Raw genomic sequence first — 20034 nt, 5'->3', positions numbered from 1 at the left:
TCTATACTTAGTCTGGCACACTTTATGACAAAATCCCTTATGCTCCTAGACCAGAATTTTCCATTCCTCCTCCTCCTAAATCGAACAAAGACGCTCATGCTGGCGATGGTGTGATAGGTACGAATAACATGAAAACCATAAAGGCTACATCAAAGAAGGCTCGTACAGTTTCTATTCAAAATGTAAATGAAGAGCTTCTCGCCTCAGAGGTAAATGCTATGTCGACTAACAAAGGTAGAGAACCGAAGCAACCAGGAGGAAAGAAGAAAAAGAAAGGGAAAAAGAAGAAGTAGGATAAGTCATCTCCTAAAAAAACTTCTACAAACCCTTCTGGGCAAAGGAAACCCCCTGCGAGGTGTCAGATATGTGATGAGGATCATCGGACGAGAGATTGTCCACATAAAGTTGAAGTTAAGAAACTCTTTAAGAGTTCAAAAACGTCGGCGATATTAACTGATCCGTTTCCAAACCCAGGAACCAATATGGTTGCTAGTGATAATGCTTCCCCATCCCAAGTGCTTATGTTGTCTATTTCGAAACAACAAAATGATGCTTTCATATTGACAAGGAGTAAAGATTATGGGAATCCACAGCTGTCGAATGATAAGGCTACTGATCAACATAGTAGTTCGACAACAACTTCGATTGAAGTTGTGCCACCCGTCATTTGTGAGCTAATGATAAAGCCACCAAAGGGAGTAGTACACAAATCGACATTTAATCCTCGTGCCAGAGCAACACAGAATTATAATATAGTAGAGGACTTGACCCAATCGTTGTCCACTATGTCGACACTTGAGGTACTACAAAATTGCCCCTCCCAGAAGCAGGTGGTGGGCTCCAGTATTGTAGCAATAATGCTACAACTCCTGGAACTCCCTTCTTTAATTTTATCAACCCGATAGTTCGTAACAAACTTGGAAGCGACGGTGTTGTATGCACAAGTACTAGCTCTTGCCGCAGTTGTCACTTGGTCAGCTGACACAAGTCCGCTAGGAGCTTAAGCCAACTTCTATGAGCTCTTAGAAGAAGCTTTTTAATTGATGTATGAAAGCTAACTCGAAGGAAGCTAATCTAATTGGAAAAAGAAACTGAAAGACAAAAAGAAACGCAAACCCCAGCAAACCCTAATTCTACCAGCTAGTCCTACTGACACAAAGGAGAGCATGCAAACTACTGAAAGAGATGTCATTACTTCTATGAAGGTAAAATACATGTGTCTAGACTACCTCTATCTGAAGAAAACATCTTTTTGTATTTTTGTTTAAGTTGTTGGAATTATCATGCATGTGCTTCTAACTATTTTTTACTGTGCAGAGGTGGATCAAGGAGGAGAAATGCTTGGGAAAGGTTGGGAAGGTTTAGAGAGGGTCTAAGGGGTCCCTAAAACCCTTCCAGAGAGTCTCACAAAGTTTGGCTACCATGAAACCGTGTTTATCAGCTTCTACAGGAAGTCTGTAGGGGTTCTACAGGATGTTCAGGATTTCTACAGGATGTTTTGTAATTCTTCTACATGATGTTTCGAAATGGGATTTTGGAGCATGGATGGAGGGAAAAAGATGGAGGAATGAGTATGGAGGTGAAATAGGGGTGTGAAGAGGTCTAGGACTTGGTGGATGAGGCTAAGGAGCGATTGGATTTGTTCAAGGATGGAGGAAGCGATGATGCACAAGAATGTAGGAATTAGGGCAAGGTGGGGAAAGTATGGCAAATGAAGGGTACGAATCATGGACTAAGGGTTGGAGTAGATTATCTAATGGATTATGGGTAGATAGAGAAGGATAACAGGTGCTCTGCAAGTTATTTTTCGAATTTAACAAATGAAGACTTGGAAAATCAAGAACCTAATTACCTTGACCTAATATGACCTAGATAATAGCAAAAGAAATGGAACAGAAGTTTATTTGCACAAAATCAGATGAACTAACTATGCAACTAAGCAATCATAACCCTAAGCATGCAGTCAAAACTAATATCAAGTTTGACAACTAAGAATCCAACACTAATACTTGCATGGTGAAGCAAAACAACGTTTTTGTGGGCAGCAAGGTCACCTTTGTCCCAACTCACGATCCCACTGAGGGAGAGGTAAGATCAGAGGTTCTTGAGCCCCTTTTTCCAAGGATCCTTTATTTTATTAATCTATCCAAATCAATCCGAACATGAAAATCTACTTTAATCATCAAAAGAAACCTAAATAACACAACAAGTTTTAAATCTAAATAGCAGATTTTACTCTAAGAATGGAGCAAAGAGAGATGAACGTAAACAAAGGAGGTACTCGGCGCTTGAGATGGGCCCAACTCCAAGAGCTACAATCTCCTAAGAGAGATTTAGAGCTGGTGCAGAGCTGGATTCATCTTTATTGAGCAAGAAAAGAAGAGTTACATCAAAACTGTCCACAATGGAAACTTGAAAATGTGCTGAAAGCAAAGCTAATCTACTGCATAAAAATTGAACTACAAACTAGCTAATTTCTGCCTACAAAATGACTAACCATTTGCTACAAAATGACTAACCACTAGATAACCAAAATGAGGCCCTAAGCCTGCTTATTTATACAAATTGTGGACCCCAACAGTCCTCCTAAACTTTAGGGACTCGGCTGCCCAAGACTTGTAGTTAACAGTAGTCCTACTTGACTTGCTTGGCTGCCCTTCTGCTGATTGATTTGGTGGCCCTTGAACTCCGAGCTGATGGTGGAGAATTCGAGGTAAGGGCCCATAAATGAAGGGAACATCGTCCTAAAAATACTCTCCACGAATTTGGTTGCCAAGTGCTCATTTCAACCATTGACTTTGTCTCCAAATTGACCAAAAAGGCTACACAAAGCACACATTAGACTTGTTGGCATACTGACTAACCCAATCCACTCTATTAGCATAAATATAATAAAAAACATGCAATAAACTAATGAGAATGGTGGATTAAGTCGAATTAGGAGGTTGAATGAGCCCAAATAATTATCCATTTTTGGGGCTCATCATCACCCCCCTACTGAAAGTGTTGCTCATCCTCTGAGCAACCAATCTATCTCCTCATCTTTGATGGCCCTGGTGGCCTCCTTATCAAGCCAAGCTCCTGAAGTGATGTCCTCTTCTCTGTCATGAAAACCATGCTTTTCTCTCTGCTTCTTCCCACTGTCTGCTCCTTTTCCTAGAGAATTCTCAACCTTGGTATGATTGTGTAAGTATATTCAATATGATGGTTGAAATGGTGGTGAAAGGAGATAAAACCAGTGGAGGATGGAAGAAAAGAGTGGTTGCATGCCTCCTCAACAAACTTCAATTTTCAAATCCCTCTCCATAATTGATTTTGGCCTGCCCAAAGGCTTCTACAAGATGTTTCTGGTAAAAACATAGAACTTCCTGTAGAAAGTCCTGTAGCTTCCTGTAGAAGGTTGAACCATGACCAGATTGTGTCTGAACCTTGAAAAAAATGAGTGTTCATGGAGGGGATGGATGTGCTTAGGGTGGCTAGCATAGGTGCTGCCTCCCTAGCTAAAATCTCGGCCAATTTCTCCTTCTGCTGCCCTCTCCCCAAACTTCCTTGTATGCCAATCCCAAACAACGCAAAGCCTTTGAACTCATTTGATGAAACTTCCTCAAGAGTAATTCCCTTGATGAATCATCTAATTCAATAACTGATCCATCTGCAAGTTGTTGAAAAACACTCCTTTCAAGCAAATTTTCCATGGCGCCCTTCACTAGTAGACGATTTTGTCCCATTGGTTCCATGACAATAACACCCATGGATTTTCGATCACAATCAAACTCCACTAAAGCCCGCCTCTTTGATCTTTGTATCCACCAATCACAATTGCCCAATTTCACTGTGCCACTGTTGAGAATGGCACTTGTATCACCTGCCATTGGGTCTGGAACTCCCATTTTTTCAACCAATACCTTCAAGGCTGCCTCAGTGGGAATACCAGTAGCACGGAACTGGTGACCTTGACAAGATATCCCTGTATCATTGCAAACTGCAGCAACTTCTGCCAGAGTTTTTAAATTTTCCCCCATATTATGTGCAGGCCAATCCAATATTTTTCCATCCTCAGGATTTATGTTGTTCCTTCAGCAGTAAACTCTCTAAGTGAACCAGCACTGTGCCCTATCGCTATAAACTCACTAACAGACATCTGATTGGTTGTAAGAGTACATGTCTTATTAGAGCAAATCACTGTGGTGCAACCAAAGTCTCCACACTCGGTAACTTACGCACAATAGCATTCTTTTGTGCCATCTTACAAGTGCCAAGAGCCAAACATGTAGTAATCACAGCAGGCAATCCCTCTGGTATAGAAGCAACTGCCAGAGCAATAGTAATCTTAAAGTAGTACGTACATTTTTCAAAGGAAAACCTGATATTTTTTTGGCCACCCATCTATGACTTCCCATGAAAGAAAATATTTGTAGTTCATGATCCAGACAAGAATACAAATGGCACCAATCACTATTGTCAGTCTTTCACCAAATTCATCTAACTTTCTTTTCAAAGGGGTATCATGACATTCCATTGAAGCTTCTTGAATTTGTGCCTGAATTTTACCTATTTCTGTAAACATACCAGTGCTCACAACAATGCATGTGCAGTAGCCATTGGTAACTGTACTTCTTGCAAACACCATGCATTCTTTTGACTACAACTCACATTCACACAAGGTGGCTGGATATGTTCTTTTGACCACATGCATGCTCTCTCTAGTCAGGGAGCTCTGCTCCATCCTAAAGGTGGATGTCTTGAGGGACACAATTCTCATGTCTGCAGGAACCTTGTCTCCCACCTTCAGTTCCACTATATCTCCTGGAACAAGTTCTCTGGAGGGAAGATCTACAACATAATGTCCATCTCTCAAGACCTTTGCATGATCAGATTGCATTTCTTTGAGAGCTTCCAAAGCCTTCTCAGAATTATTCTCCTGCCATACTCCAACAATGGCATTAAGGATGAGAATCAGGAGAATGACCAGGGGCTCTACATAGGCTATTATGCCCTCCTCAGAAGACACATTATCACGAAAGTAGGCGAGAAGAAATGAAATGACAGTTGCCAGCAGAAGTATTTTAACAACTGTATCATCAAATTGCTCCACTGCCAACTTCCACAAAGGTGTACCATTTTTCTTCTGGAGCTCATTCCATCCATATATTTGACGGCGTTTTTCCACTTCATGAGAATTTAAACCATTCTCTAAGCTCACATCATATTCTTCTAAGCATTCTTCAATAGTTTTAGACCAAGCAGGGAATATCTTGTCCTCCATGGACTATGAAATAGATGATCAAATTCTAAATTCAAACAGATTGCTCCACCATTAACAGATCTATAATGCATTTGAAAAACCCCAAAATCAATACTTTCAAGAACCCTGGTAACCTTGGACATGAGCTTTAACTACTTTTCTCATTTCAAGCTTGAATTTTGACAAAAATCTCGGGTTTTCCTTCTGCAGAGCTGTTTTCTGCGTTTCCTGTAGACGACTTCCTGTAGAAACGCCTGTAGAGTGCCCCTGCACCTTTAAGCGAGCCTGATACGCGGGATAATTTTGAAAACAGGTAGAAAACCCGATGGAGGACGACTAGTTAACAGATTGTGGGAGCAGAGGACGCGTACTCCGGCTAAGGACATTACATGTGCAAATGAATCAGCGGGTGGTGAGAGTCAGCCGAGCATTTTTCAATTACGACATGATTTGTGGTGAGGGAGTGAAGTGGCTAGGGGTACGTGGCCACATGCAAACTGCAGTGCTATCATGAACTGCATGTTCTCTTCTAGATCAGTTGCACTGGAGTTCAAACGGCCAACACTCCCTGTTTTTTTAATTTCCACGTGAGTCGACTATCCACGTATACTGCATGATTTCTGGCTGAGCGCTAGAGAAGGCACTGTTGGGTTAACTTTGCTAGATTCCTGGCTTAATCTCACCATTTCATTCATTTATGCACTTTTAAATCATATTGATGCAAATAGAGGAACCGATTTAGACACATACCTGTAAGTCGGCGTGCTGCTGTGTCCTTTTTGTTGCTGCATGCATTTGTTTCTTTGGTTGCATGATGGCTTGGTTGATGATTCATGGTTGTTTTTTCCTTGTGCAGGTGTCCTCTGGCCGGATGCATGCTGCAGGAGTTCATTTCCACGTTCAGATCTGCACCTTCAAGCTGCTGCTGCTGAATTTTCAAACGACCAGAACTTGTTTTCGCCATTTCTCCCAAACGGTAAACCGGATCGATCTGAAAATTGCTGAGCATGTTCCTATCATCATGATGCACGTCCAATATCAAAATCATGATCAATGGATGCACAGATTTCGAGAAAAATGGAAAATGGCTGAAGATTTTAGATATCAATTTCTCGGAAACCGTGCATCAGAATTGGTTGAAACTGCTTGGGTAGGCTACTACCACCTATATGCATCTCCCCATGAAACAGGTTTTAAAATGGATGCATGGCTATGGAGAAAATGCAAAAATGGATGATGTTGATGGAGGCTAATTTCTTGGAAACCGTGCACGGGAATTGGCTGAAACTGCTCAGGAATGTTGCCATCACCCCTGTACAATTCCCCATAAAACGGTTTTTCAAATGGATGCATGGTTTTCAAGTTATGGAAGAAACAAATTCTGTTCTAGGTATTTTTGCTTCAAGGCATTTTGTAGTTTTGTTGCATGGTATGAAAAATTGAGCTTGGGTTGTGATGCAGGCATGGAGTTGATGGAGGAGGAGGTTGAAAAGTGCAGGACGACTTCTGAACCCTTGAGGAAGCTACCATGTTCGCCAAACCACCTTTTTGAAATCCATTTCTAGCTTCCTACAATTTCTACAGGAACTTCCTGTAGAAGCACAATGAAGAAGCATAATGAGGTGGAAAAGATGATGGAAAAGGGTGAGGAATGGGAACATGAATGCTTGCAGGCATAACCAATGGATTCCAAGCTTTAGATCCCCTTCCAAAATCGAATATGGCTCGCTTGAAGGTTCTACAGGATGTTTCCTGTAGAAATATAGAACTTCCTATAGAAGGCCCAAAAACTCATTTGTCTTTGTTTTGAGTGTTCCTCCTGACCTGCAATGTCATTGCTGCAACCTGAAATTAGCCAACGGAAATTAGGATTATTTTTATTTCTCTTTTTCTCTTTTTTTTTTTGAAAAACAACTAGGGCGCCTCATGGAGGTTTTCACCCTAATTTCCTGCCCTGGGCACCTCCAAGGGAGGTTTTCACCCCGAGATCTTATTCTCTTTTCTCTTTTTTCCCAACCCGTTGACCGCCTCATGGAGTTTTTCAATCAATGAGCCAATATAAGGCGCCTGCAAGGAGGTTTTCACCTTAGATTTTTATTTTCATCTTATTTTCATTTTTTTTCTTCTTTTTTTTTTTTTTTTCTACCCTACCCTACTTGAAAAACAAAATCATTTTCAAGTATAAGAATACTTCCAATGGAGCCATGTGCACATCGAGATTAGAGACAAGATGATGTGAAGGCTCGAAATGCATTCTTTCACATGTATCCGGATTTCAGAGACAAAATGATCTGACTTTGAAGGGATCAAACATAGCTGAGGAAGAGAGTACCGCTGCAACTTAGTGATGATCTGAAACCATATCTCAATATAGCTTTGATATCCTTGGTCCTCTTGCTGATCTGGATCATGTTTCATGTCACCTTCTACCATGACTTTCTCCTCTTCCTCTTTTTGTTGATCTTTCTCTTGAATACATGGAAGATTTGATGGTAACCATGAGGGATCTTTCTTTATCTCTCCTTCTGATGTCTTCTCTTCATCAAGTAAAGCCCATGGTTCTTTGATTTCCTCTTCTGAATCTTCTTTTGCTTTATGTGGTCCTTCAATGCTTTCAATATAGTCTCTTTTTTGCAATACTCTTCCTGAGCTATGGTGAAGATCATTGAGCTCAAGAGCAGTTGTTTGGACATGTTGTGCCTCAGCTTTGCAATTGGGTTGAGCTGCTCCATGGTATGGTTTTGGAAATGGTGGTACGGGTAGTTGAGTGGAGGCGTAGATTTGAGATGGATGTAGATGGGGTTGTGGTTGGGTAGGCATTTGGGGTTGCCTTGGTGGAGGAGGAGGTGATGGTTGTGGACAAGCAGGTGATGGAGGAAAATAAGTGGGAGGAGTGTTGTATTGGGGCCTCCACCCCTGATGAGGTGCATTCCACTGAGGCTGTGGCTAAGCATAAGAGTGAAACGAATGAGCAGCTGGTTGGGCGTAATATGGATCTGTGAAGGAACAAGGAGGAGGTGTGAACCAGGAAGGATGAGCAAGCGGACCCCAAGAAGGCATGAAAGTGGCTTGATAGGGGTCATAATAGGTCTTGAGTGTCCCTTGCAGTTCCTGCTGGTAAGATCTAGGTCCATGCGGCCTCCTTTGGTTCATATAATAGAGTGGTTCAATGGATCCGTTGGCTCTCTGATATGCAGCTTTAATTCTGGGTAAAGAAGGGCACTGTTTTGTAGGATGGTATTTTTCACAAACAAAACACACTTCTATGGAGTGGAATGGACATTCGTTCCTAGGATTCTTTCTAATGCACCTAGGAAAGAAGATGGCCAAAGCCCTTTTGGCTTCTTCTTGCTTCTTTTGGATCCGCAAGGTATCCAGTTGCATGGCAAGAAACTGCCTTACCTCACTCTTGAAATCTTCCATCTGATTTGCAAATTCATTTTTGGATAAGGTATTGCTCCCAACATTTCTGCTTGTAGCCATTCGCTCCAAAGGAATGTTTTCTTCTTCTTCTACCCTAGAGGTTCTTTAAAGATGCCTTGATGTCCACCTAGGGCTTCTTCTTAATCACAGCCATTGAAGAAGAGAGAAGGTTGGCTGTGTGAAGCAGTGGGGGGTGTTGTGCAAATATTTTTCTAAATTATCTCTACTCCTACAAGGCATGAAAGGAAATATTTTTGGTTGATTTTGCTTTTTCTACTTGTACCTGCAAAACTAAAATAGATTGAACTGCAACTAACTATCTTGCTGAAATGGAAATGCGAAATTGAAATGAAAGTAGGAAAGGACTAATCTATTTTGCTCAAATGAAATTGCAGTAATGAAATGCTAGGCTACGCTTATGGAATTGAAATGCTAATCTATGCTTGCAGAAATGAAATTGCGGAATTGAAATGTTAATCTATGAAAGCAGGAAATGCATAAATGAAATTGCATAATGGAAATGAAATAGACTACTTAGAAAAAGGCTGTAGTGGAAAATAGAAGAAAAGTAGCAATCACCAATACTCTGACGCTTCCCCGGCAACGACGCCAAAAATATGGTGGGCTCCAGTATTGTAGCAATAATGCTACAACTCCTGGAACTCCCTTCTTTAATTTTATCAACCCGGTAGTTCGTAACAAACTTGGAAGCGACGGTGTTGTATGCACAAGTACTAGCTCTTGCCGCAGTTGTCACTTGGTCAGCTGGCACAAGTCCACTAGGAGCTTAAGCCAACTTCTATGAGCTCTTAGAAGAAGCTTTTTAATTGGTGGATGAAAGCTAACTCGAAGGAAGCTAATCTAATTGAAAAAAGAAACTGAAAGCCAAAAAGAAACGCAAACCCCAGCAAACCCTAATTCTACCAGCTAGTCCTACTGACGCAAAGGAGAGCATGCAAACTACTGAAAGAGATGCCATTACTTCTATGAAGGTAAAATACATGTGTCTAGACTACCTCTATCTGAAGAAAACATCTTTTTGTATTTTTGTTTAAGTTGTTGGAATTATCATGCATGTGCTTCTAACTATTTTTTACTGTGCAGAGGTGGATCAAGGAGGAGAAATGCTTGGGAAAGGTTGGGAAGGTTCAGAGAGGGTCTAAGGGGTCCGTAACACCCTTCCAGAGAGTCTCACAAAGTTTGGCTACCAAGAAACCGTGTTTATGAGCTTCTACAGGAAGTCTGCAGGGGTTCTAGAGGATGTTCAGGATTTCTACAGGATGTTCTGTAATTCTTCTACAGGATGTTTCGAAATGGGATTTTGGAGCATGGATGGAGGGAAAAATATGGAGGAATGAGTATGGAGGTGAAATAGGGGTGTGAAGAGGTCTAGGACTTGGTGGATGAGGCTAAGGAGCGATTGGATTTGTTCAAGGATGGAGGAAGCGATGATGCACAAGAATGTAGGAATTAGGGCAAGGTGGGGATAATATGGCAAATGAAGGGTACGAATCATGGACTAAGGGTTGGAGCAGATTATATGATGGATTATGGGTAGATAGAGAAGGATAACAGGTGCTCTGCAAGTTATTTTTCGAATTTAACAAATGAAGACTTGGAAAATCAAGAACCTAATTACCTTGACCTAATCTGACCTAGATAATAGCAAAAGAAATGGAACAGAAGTTTATTTGCACAAAATCAGATGAACTAACTATGAAACTAAGAAATCATATCCCTAAGCATGCAGTCAAAAATGATATCAAGTTTGACAACTAAGAATCCAACACTAATACTTGCATGGTGAAGCAAAACAGCGTTTTTGTGGGCAGCAAGGTCACCTTTGTCCCAACTCACGATCCCACTGAGGGAGAGGTAAGATCAGAGGTGCTTGAGCCCCTTTTTCCAAGGATCTTTTATGTTATTAATCTATCCAAATCAATATGAACATGAAAATATACTTTAATCATCAAAAGCAACCTAAATAACACAACAAGTTTTAAATCTAAATAGCAGGTTTTACTCTAAGAATGCAGCAAATAGACATGAACGTAAACAAAGGAGGTATTGGGTGCTTGAGATGGGCCCAACCCCAAGAGCTAAAGCCTCCTAAGAGAGATTTAGAGCTGGTGCAAAGCTGTATTCATCTTTATTGAGCAAGAAAGGAAGAGTTACATCAAAACTGTCCACAATGGAAACTTGAAAATGTTCTCAAAGCAAAGCTAATCTACTGCATAAAAATCGAACTACAAACTAGCTAACTTCTGCCTACAAAATGACTAACCATTGGCTACAAAATGACTAACCACCAGATAACCAAAATGAGGCCCTAAGCCTTCTTATTTATACAAATTGTGGACCCCAACAGTCCTCCTAAACTTTAGGGACTCGGCTGCCCAAGACTTGTAGTTAACAGTAGTCCTACTTGACTTGCTTGGCTGCCCTTGTGCTGATTGATTTGGTGGCCCTTGAACTCCGAGCTGATGGTGGAGAATTCGAGGTAAGGGCCCATAAATGAAGGGAACAGCTTCCTAAAAATACTCTCCACGAATTTGGCTGCCAAGTGCTCATTTCAACCATTGACTTTGTCTCCAAATTGACCAAAAAGGCTACACAAAGCACACATTAGACTTGTTGGCATAATGACTAACCCAATTCACTCTATTAGCATTAATATAATAAAAAACATGCAATAAACTAATGAGAATGGTGGATTAAGTCGAATTAGGAGGTTGAATGAGCCCAAATAATTATCCATTTTTGGGGCTCATCAGCAGGCTCTATTATCAGCAATAGGTGGGATTGACCCAGCGGATTCCAATATTGTGGCCTTTAATCATAAAGGATATGACCCTCAATTACCAGCTCAACTCACTTTCCTTATTCAAGTGAAAGCCCTCAACAAAACTGTTCATCGAACAATTATTGATGAGGGGAAATCTACATGTATTATGTCAATGAGTTGCTGGAAAACTTTAGGCTCACCACCCTTTTCGTGATCGTCAATGATATTAAAAGCATTTGATGGATGAAAATACACTCCATACGGGATTTTAAGTAACTTTCAAGTTAAACTGGGGGGCAAAACAGTAGAAATTTATGTTGAAGTTATCGATGGAAACCTTGATTACAACATCCTACTGGGAAGGCCCTGGATTTATGCTATGGATGTTGTTGTGTCGACAAACTTCAGAAAGATTGCATTTCCTTTTCAAGGATGGATTACAATCGTTAACCAAAAAACCTTTATCCCCAATGGTTCACAAGTTACAGGAAGCATTCCGATGATCCACGGAAGCTCTCAGTCGCTTCAAAATATCGGAGTAGGCCTACTAAAAGACCCTACATTGATGGGTACTTTTGCCATACCGCCTCCAAACAATCTGGCGGAAGTGGCCATGGTGGGAACCTGCAATATGATATCTTCTATATCTAAAAGATTTGGAATATTCCTAAACATTGTGTCAGCATGGATCATCACCATTTTAGAAATATTGTAGCAATCAATTTTTTTGGCCTGGGGGGCAAACTCAAATCAACGCTCATCGAGTGTTTGGATAGATAGGTCTAAGGAATATGGAACGTCTTCAGATCCTTGGTCGCATGTACATTCTACAGAAAAAGGAATCATCCAGTCAATGATGATAGGAGAGGCACCATGGGAAGATTACCACCATCGTTCCCATCTTCCGGATTACCACGAAGAATATTCTAGCAACCTTAATCATTCTTCAGTTTTTTATTTTCTATCAAATACTGTAAATATGGTGGATTATGAGGATAGTTCTTTTACTATGTCAACCTCATTAAAAAATGAAACAACTCCGTTTCCAAATCCAAGTCGAGTCTTTCAAAGATCTCGAAGTTAAGCCTTCATTCCAAACACCGTGTTGAATAAAATGAAGCTTTGGGGGCATGCACCTCAATTTGTGTTATTATGCTGGGGGCATGCAAACTTATAACAAGCATAGTTTCTCATTTCAAGCTTGTGTAAACATGAAACTAAATCTGAGCAGTGTTACCACAGAGTTCAAGCTCGTTAAAAAATAAACCTGCCATGAGCAGTTTTTAAGTGAAGTTCGAGCATGTTAAAAATTAAACCTTAGCAATGAGCAAATGTTTCCGCCAGAGTTTAAGCTCATTAAAAAATGAACCAATTTCTGGTAAATAACCATCATGAATGCATTATCATCAAATTTTGAGCCCTGGTCGTGTTCTCTTCATCACCTCGACTTTGTTTTAGCCAATCATTCACCTCCATTTGATTGTTTACCCCTTTTTGAGGAACAACTACGAAGAGTGATCCTTTTAGCCATCCTTGTGACACTGTTGTCATTGGAAAATTCCAAACCTTACCTGGAATCAGCTGCTACCTGAAATTATCATTCGTTCCTCGAAAAACGAGTCTCCTTTAAGCTATTTTCATCTGACTTGTAAAATACGAAAACATTGCCGAGGAGTTGGCCTCTCTAGCTTGTTAAAGCTACTGGGAGTGCTATCCCTCCTCTAGATTTTAATCTTTTTGGACCTGAGGGATTATTACAAAAAAAGATCAAGTGCTTGTTTTGTTCGGCTCATTAAAATTACTGAAAATTCATCCCTTTCGTATTATTTTATACTTTTTCAGACTTAAGGGATTATGTGACGAAAAAGGATTATTGGAGTTTCCTTTATGTCCCTTTCAGACTCTCTAAAATTGAAAAGGACCAAGTTATCTTTGTCATTAAACTCGTTAAAACCAAATAGCGACAAACTTGTCCATATAGGCAAGAACGAGTTTCACTGTCGCTAGGCTCGTTAGAACATAGCAACGGGTTTCCCCAAAGGGAAAATTACAGAACAGGCATATGTTATCCTCCTCAAGCTTGACAAAAGTAAAGAGGTACTGGTCAGCAATGACTGGGGAAAAATTGGAAAGAAAACTTGAAGAAACTTTATTGGTAGCAAGTCGTTCTTGAACATGACACTTTCACTCCACATCCGAGTCGGGTTGGGTTATTCCGTTCACCGGTCATATCACCATTGGTCCATCGCACCATCCATATTTGGGGTTAATGCTACCAATCCACGTCGGTGTCGCTGGTATGTTCAAGAGACGTCGCTCAGAGAATTCACTTGTGTCTCATCCGCTGCAATACATTCACACTCCATTCTTTCATGACCGCCACCCTGAACCCTGTATCATCAGATCGTTTTCACCTCCAAAATCGTTTACTCCATTCCGTGTCATAGATGTGGGATTCATTAAGGCCCTCCTACAATGGGTTGCTTCTTGTCGACATCAGCTCATTATCCAGGAAGTTGACTTAGGAACAACCCTTTCAGTACTTTGAAGCTTGCATGCCTCAATGGCAAGTTTCTTGCTTTCGGCAACAGGTTTACATCAATGGCCTTCGACCGAAAGATTTTGCGTGATGTTTTACGGCATGTCCCTTTTCACACCACACGAATTGTACTTTAGTACCTTCAGGGTCATCATCATTATCGGTGATTCCTCTCGCGCTTGTTAACAACTTACGTCATTGTCTGGTAATCAGGTGTTGTCTTTCCATTTTCGACTCCAGAACATCTTTCACATGGATCAACTTGTACTCTGAGTGAAGACTGGATGAGTTTGAAGACCCCGGATCTAGTTTCATCCATCCGGGCTACGATATATTCAGGAAAATAAAGACATCAAATGTACATCATTGCTGCACAGATAATCATCCGAATCAAAGGATGATGACTCTATTAGAATCATCAGTCTACCACATAGACGATTGTCTGTCTTATATACATGAAAATGAATTCATAAAGCTGAGCATGGGAATTCCTGCCTCAGCTAGATAATGAAAAATATTATGAAGATAATGTATTGTATTTTATCTTATTACAAGTCTCCTTCGAGCTCAAAAAAAGTTCGGATCCTCATGATAAAGCATTTCACCCAACATCAAAAGATAACGACCTCATGCTTTACGAGGCAGCTGTTATAGACATTTTTAGGCACTGCAACCCCAATCGTACATGTCCATAAACCAAGGGCTCCTAAGTCCCTAAAAGTGTTGCTTCACTGCCTAAAGGAACAAGGTTAGCTGATTACATCATCTCCCAGAAGTTCTCCATAGAAAACTGCTCAGAACTGGTCAAAGCTAGACCATATAGACTACCCAGTGCAGAGGGTGTGATGCATCTCACTTGCTCAGTGTAAAGGGTGCGATGCATACTAGAAAGCCCTTCTGTAGGGTGTGATGGGCGAGAGTAGAAAAATGGCAGAGACAGTTTGCAAGGTCGATCGTCATGGAATCTTCCAAAAACTTCTTTTGTGACACTTGCCTCTCCAAATTCACCTAGCGATGAGTAAGAGATCATCAATCTCCGAGTGGAATCAAGAACTATCAGAGAGAGGACACTAATCAAAATCCCTGAAGCTGACTCACCCTCCTGCAATCATCTATATATGAATCCCTCATCCTAGATATCTAGAGGTTGGGGGATGGAATTTGGTATCTTGTAAGGAAGTGCTATTGGTTTCTTAGTGGAATATCATATTGTTGGATGATCTAATCTTTTCATGAGGTGAAGAATGGCTTTCATGCTAGGAGGATGATGCTGGGTCAGAACAATTGGTTGTAATCCTCTTTGTTATTCTTGATATTAATAAAGCTATTCAAGTTTTCTTCCACATTCTTGTATGTTTGATGATATATGCATTTGTGTGGTCAATATATATCTGGTCCTATATTGTTTTTGATTGTAGATCTCTGTTCTTCAATAGTATTATGCTGCTTTGATTCCCTAGGTGATCTTTGAAGCTGGGTAGACAAAGGAAAAGTGGCAAGGATCTGTTAGAAGGGAGAGGAACCAAGCATAAGACTGAGGTTGGTGTCCTTTGGTCCCCTCTTATCTGCTTCTCATAAAGGAAAGCGAAAGTAGTTTTAGTTTGTTTGTTTCTAAGATAGCTACCAGTTTTAGTGGGACTAGTAGCTCTAAGTGGACACTAGATTTCCCAATAACAATTAGGAGTTTGGGAAGGCTTGGAATTGGCTAAGTGTTGGCTAGAGTCATTCATCTAGGAAAATGGATAGACTATACATTTTTAGGTTATACTCATGCTTGAGAAAGGATATGTATTTCTTCTCTATTCTCTCATTAATGCAATATATATAGTAATGAGTCTTAAGAAGTTTCTTTCCTCTAGATAAATCGTTGTGCATGTGGGGAGTTTCCTTTTTCATGTTTATGATTCTTGTCTTAGATGGTGAATTAACTTCCACAAATCAGTAAAGCATCTTCAAGTCCTATGATTTAGTAAATTTGATGAGACGTATTGAATATACACATTAATCTCTATCGGGTACCATTGTTGAAACTAGTATTGAGTAGAGATTTCGAATATGTCATTGCCGAAGGTTCGAGGTTGTAGATCGGGTTGCAAGTTTTCTTCAGGACTGAGAAGATGGCTTTCAATGGAATAAGGCTGAAGTATTTCCTTGGGGGAAGCTCAAATTATGTTGCATAGAAGAACCACATGAATTCAACACTAGAGGATAATGGGTTGAAGGAATTTATTAATGTTTAGATTCCGAAACCAACAACAGTTGATGTTCCAAATCTAGCAGATTGGAAGAAGTGTGTTGCGAGGGTGAGGAGGATCATATTGAAGGAAGTACGAGACCATATTTTCTGCAATTTCCATTGGAAAGATACTCTATATGGAATGTGGAAAGCATTGACAGATTTGTTCGAGAATAGTAGTGACCATAGGAAATTGACACTTAAGGACAAGCTTCGAAATATCAATATGCAGAGGAATGAGACTATTCCACAGTCCCTGTGTAGGTTCACAAAATGTCATGATGCACTTGGTCCAATTTGTGTTACTGTAGAATAGGATTATTTGGTGAGACGATCCCTTCTATCCCTTCCAAATAGATGCCACAACTACCACGATTCGGTGAATGGGAGGGAGAAGCTACTTGAAATTGGGAGCGCCTATGGTCTGACCTACTAGAGGAGGAAATAAGGGGGAATAGAAGAGATGGGATCTCATCCAAAGAAGAGGAAGATTAATTTGCATTAGTCATCAAAGTAAGGAAAGCCAAGGGGATGAATTCCAAAGGTGAGGCTAATTCCAATGAAGAGGGGAAGAAGAAAGACTTGTCAAAAATTAAGTTCTTTCACTATCATGAATTTGGGCACTATGCCAAAAAATGTCCACATAGGAAGGCAAGCTTGAAGACCATAGGAGGATTAGTGGGTGAAGCCTTGGCTTCTGTTGATGAGCTAGATTTTTCCACCAACAGCAAAGGGGATCTTCCCGGTGTAGGTTCCAAACTAGAACCTGCACCGTTTGCGTTAGGGATCCCTTCTAGTATGTAGGACCAGCTGCCGTTCAGCTTTTTTGAGCTTGCTTTGGATAGAGGTGGGATGTGAGCTCAATTTGAGGCATGGACTTCAATAAACACAAGGAAATAATTGAAAAATATCCTATAATGCACAAACCATGAATAGCTAGACTATTAAAAACACAAACCTTATGTAAAGTAACTGTTAGCAGGCTTCAAATAAGACTCATGCTTGACAAGATAAAGTGCTTAATGATTGTAAAGTAATTCACAATGATCTAACATTTATGAGCATAAATAAATGTGCGGTCAAAATAAATTATACCAATACCAATGAAACAGTTCATCAACATGACCATAGAGTTAGTGATTCAAATACCATACATGCAAAGCAACACAAAATTTGTAGTATGAGACAAAATATGACGAGAGCGCACATCAAAGGAATCTCAAGAACATTTGATCCATCAAGTGAAGAAAATAATCATGGGATTACGACATAAAATATTTGAGGAATCCAACAGTGGAATCTTACAATCACTCTTTGCATCAATTAGACAAGCATACGTTCTCTTAAGAAATATATTATCTCCAAAAAATGTCCTCAGCGAAAGGTCCTTACAAAAGTGGCATGGAAGTGTATTTATAGAGTGAGGGTGACTCATGGACTACCCTTCACTCTTGAACTTCCTCATGGCTCTTCATCTACATGATGACTTTTGGTATCCCACATGAAATTTCGTATTCAAAAATGTTCTATGCTACCAAAGTAAATACATCACAAAATAAGCTATCAACCTAATTTATTAATTTAAAAATGGAAAGTTCTGGGATGTCTAAATCGAGTTGTTCGGTCAAATAGGTGAGCCATAGGTTGTATTTTGTTGTGATAGGAGTGAGCTGCAGCTGATCATCATCATGTTAGTGCAGGCACTTGAGTGTGTCTAAGGTGAGGGTGGTCCATTTGGCATGCACCTGGTTATTCAGGGTTACCAGTTTGGTGTAAATCCTCACTGGTTCTACCACATAATGTGTGATATTTTCTTTGGTGATTGCCATGTCCTCTGCATTGGCTACTTGTTTATATGTATCCAAAAATTCATGTACTTCCTTTGAGATCTCATCCTGCCTCCTTACCTGCCTGACTTCTCCTATAGAAGGGACCCCATGAAGTTGGATCATAGATTCCAAGCCGATGAAAAGATTCCTGTAGGATGCTAATACCCTGTCCACAACTTTGGTCAATTTGTCTTTCGATTGAATCTTGATGTAGAGTTTAACCTTGGTGTTCTACATGGTAATCCAATCTTTTTTAGGGACCATCACTTACGCTCGTGGGTACTTGATGAACCATTCATGTATCTTATCTAGAGCAATAATAGCCTTCTTTTACATCGTGACTCTTTCTTTTGTGTGGGCTTGGATTTCCACAATTGGGGCCACTTTGTGATGTAGTTTGGACATCTATTCATACACCATTGCCATGGCCTCCCCAAGGGTCTCAATTTATGCTTTGATTACTGCCTGAAATTCTGCAGTGCTTGGGTGGACTAAACGGAGTGCCGCATTCTCTTACTCTACCTTCCTTCTCTCTTGTTCTGATATGGTGGCCCTTAGTAAAGATGCGTAAAGCCTATTCTGAAGGTGTGTAATCTACTTATTCATCCAGGCCACATTGTGTTCTATGGTGTTGATGAAGGTCATCCTGGCTGAGGCAATCATCTACGGGTTTGCTGTGATGTTGGGCACAATTTCCTTGGCCATGGTGACTGATAAAGGCTCAGCCCAATTCCTGGCGTAATATTTTTTCATTTCCTGCAAAATATTGAGGCTAACTTCATCGAAAGTGAGCCTTATCAGATCTAGGACCTCCTCTTCTTGTCCCTCTGAGAAACCCAGTTCCTACAGGGGGAGATGTCCACCAGTCAGGGGAGTAGAAGGAGGCACATCCAATGGGGGCAGCTAACCTTACCGTGTACGGAGCTCGGCTCTTTTGCTAGCTTCTTCGTGTTCACTTTCCTTGATTTCCTTTTCATTGTTCATCCTTAGCTCTTCCTCCTGTCACCTTTTTTCTTAATCTCCGAGTGCTTTTTACCTCTTTAGGTCGTCTTCCATGTTTTCTAGCTCTTTCTCTAATCTCCTTTTCTCCTCTTCTGCTCTAGCCTTGTGTTCCTCCAACTTCTTTGTCTTTTATACTTCTTCATGTGCCCTTATTTCTTCCTCTTGTTTTCTCTTATCTACTTCCTCCTACGCCCTTCTTTCTTCCTCTTGTTTTCTTTTCTCTACTTCCTCTGACACCCTTCTTTCTTCTTGATTCTTTTATTGTAGTTGTTTCTTGTTTTCTTACTCTTCCCTTCACCTCCTTTTCTCGAGCTAGCCTTGGTTGCTCGAATCTTGAGATTTTTTAATCTCTTGCTATCTTTGCCTCTTAAGCTATTTCTTTTTCCTTACCAAGGTGACATTCTTTTTTTCTAGCCTTTCATTAATGTCCTCCTCTTCATGGTCGCTCCAGACGTCTTTGACCTCTTTCCCTTTTCGCTTCTTGGATTCCCTGATGCCTTTCGGTGCCTCATACTGTTTTTTATTGATGGTGGAAGCTCTTTCTTTAAGGCTCACATATTCCTGGGAATCGATGAGGAGCTCCTCATCTCTGGCTTGCTGCTCACCTGGGCTAAGTTCCCTCATAGTGTTATACCATTTTTTTACCCCATTCTCTTGAACATGTTTGCTGTGAGAATGTGACCAGCTAAACTGTGCCCTTTTACAGTGGGTGGCCATGACTTTCTTGGGATCATATGTCCAGTAGTGGAGGATCACAAGATGGATCCCCTTCAATGCCTCATCCTTTGCCTCTACCTGTTTCAAATTATGCACCACATATGCTCCGATGGTGAGAGGGAAGGCGATCCATTATTTCTTTTTTCCTTTATTCAATACCCTTGAAAAACCCATTGTCATTTGGTAGGAGACCTCTTGAATGAAAATTTTGTATGTGACGAACCTAGGTAGGGAATGTGTGGCCATATGGGTACTGAA

General features: G+C 40.6%; 1 pseudogene; it reads right to left on the bottom strand.

The window, feature by feature from the left end:
- Positions 1-3500: 3500 nt before the first annotated feature.
- On the bottom strand, positions 3501-5266 carry LOC149145382 (calcium-transporting ATPase, endoplasmic reticulum-type pseudogene; annotated as a pseudogene).
- Positions 5267-20034: the final 14768 nt, after the last annotated feature.

This window comes from Pinus tabuliformis, chromosome X (genome assembly GCF_031772625.1).
Source record: "Pinus tabuliformis cultivar Carrire ecotype Pingquan chromosome X, CPIR1, whole genome shotgun sequence".
NCBI classification, from domain to species: domain Eukaryota; kingdom Viridiplantae; phylum Streptophyta; class Pinopsida; order Pinales; family Pinaceae; genus Pinus; species Pinus tabuliformis.
Note: the sequence above shows the minus strand (reverse complement) of the source record. Positions and strands in the feature narration are given on the sequence as shown.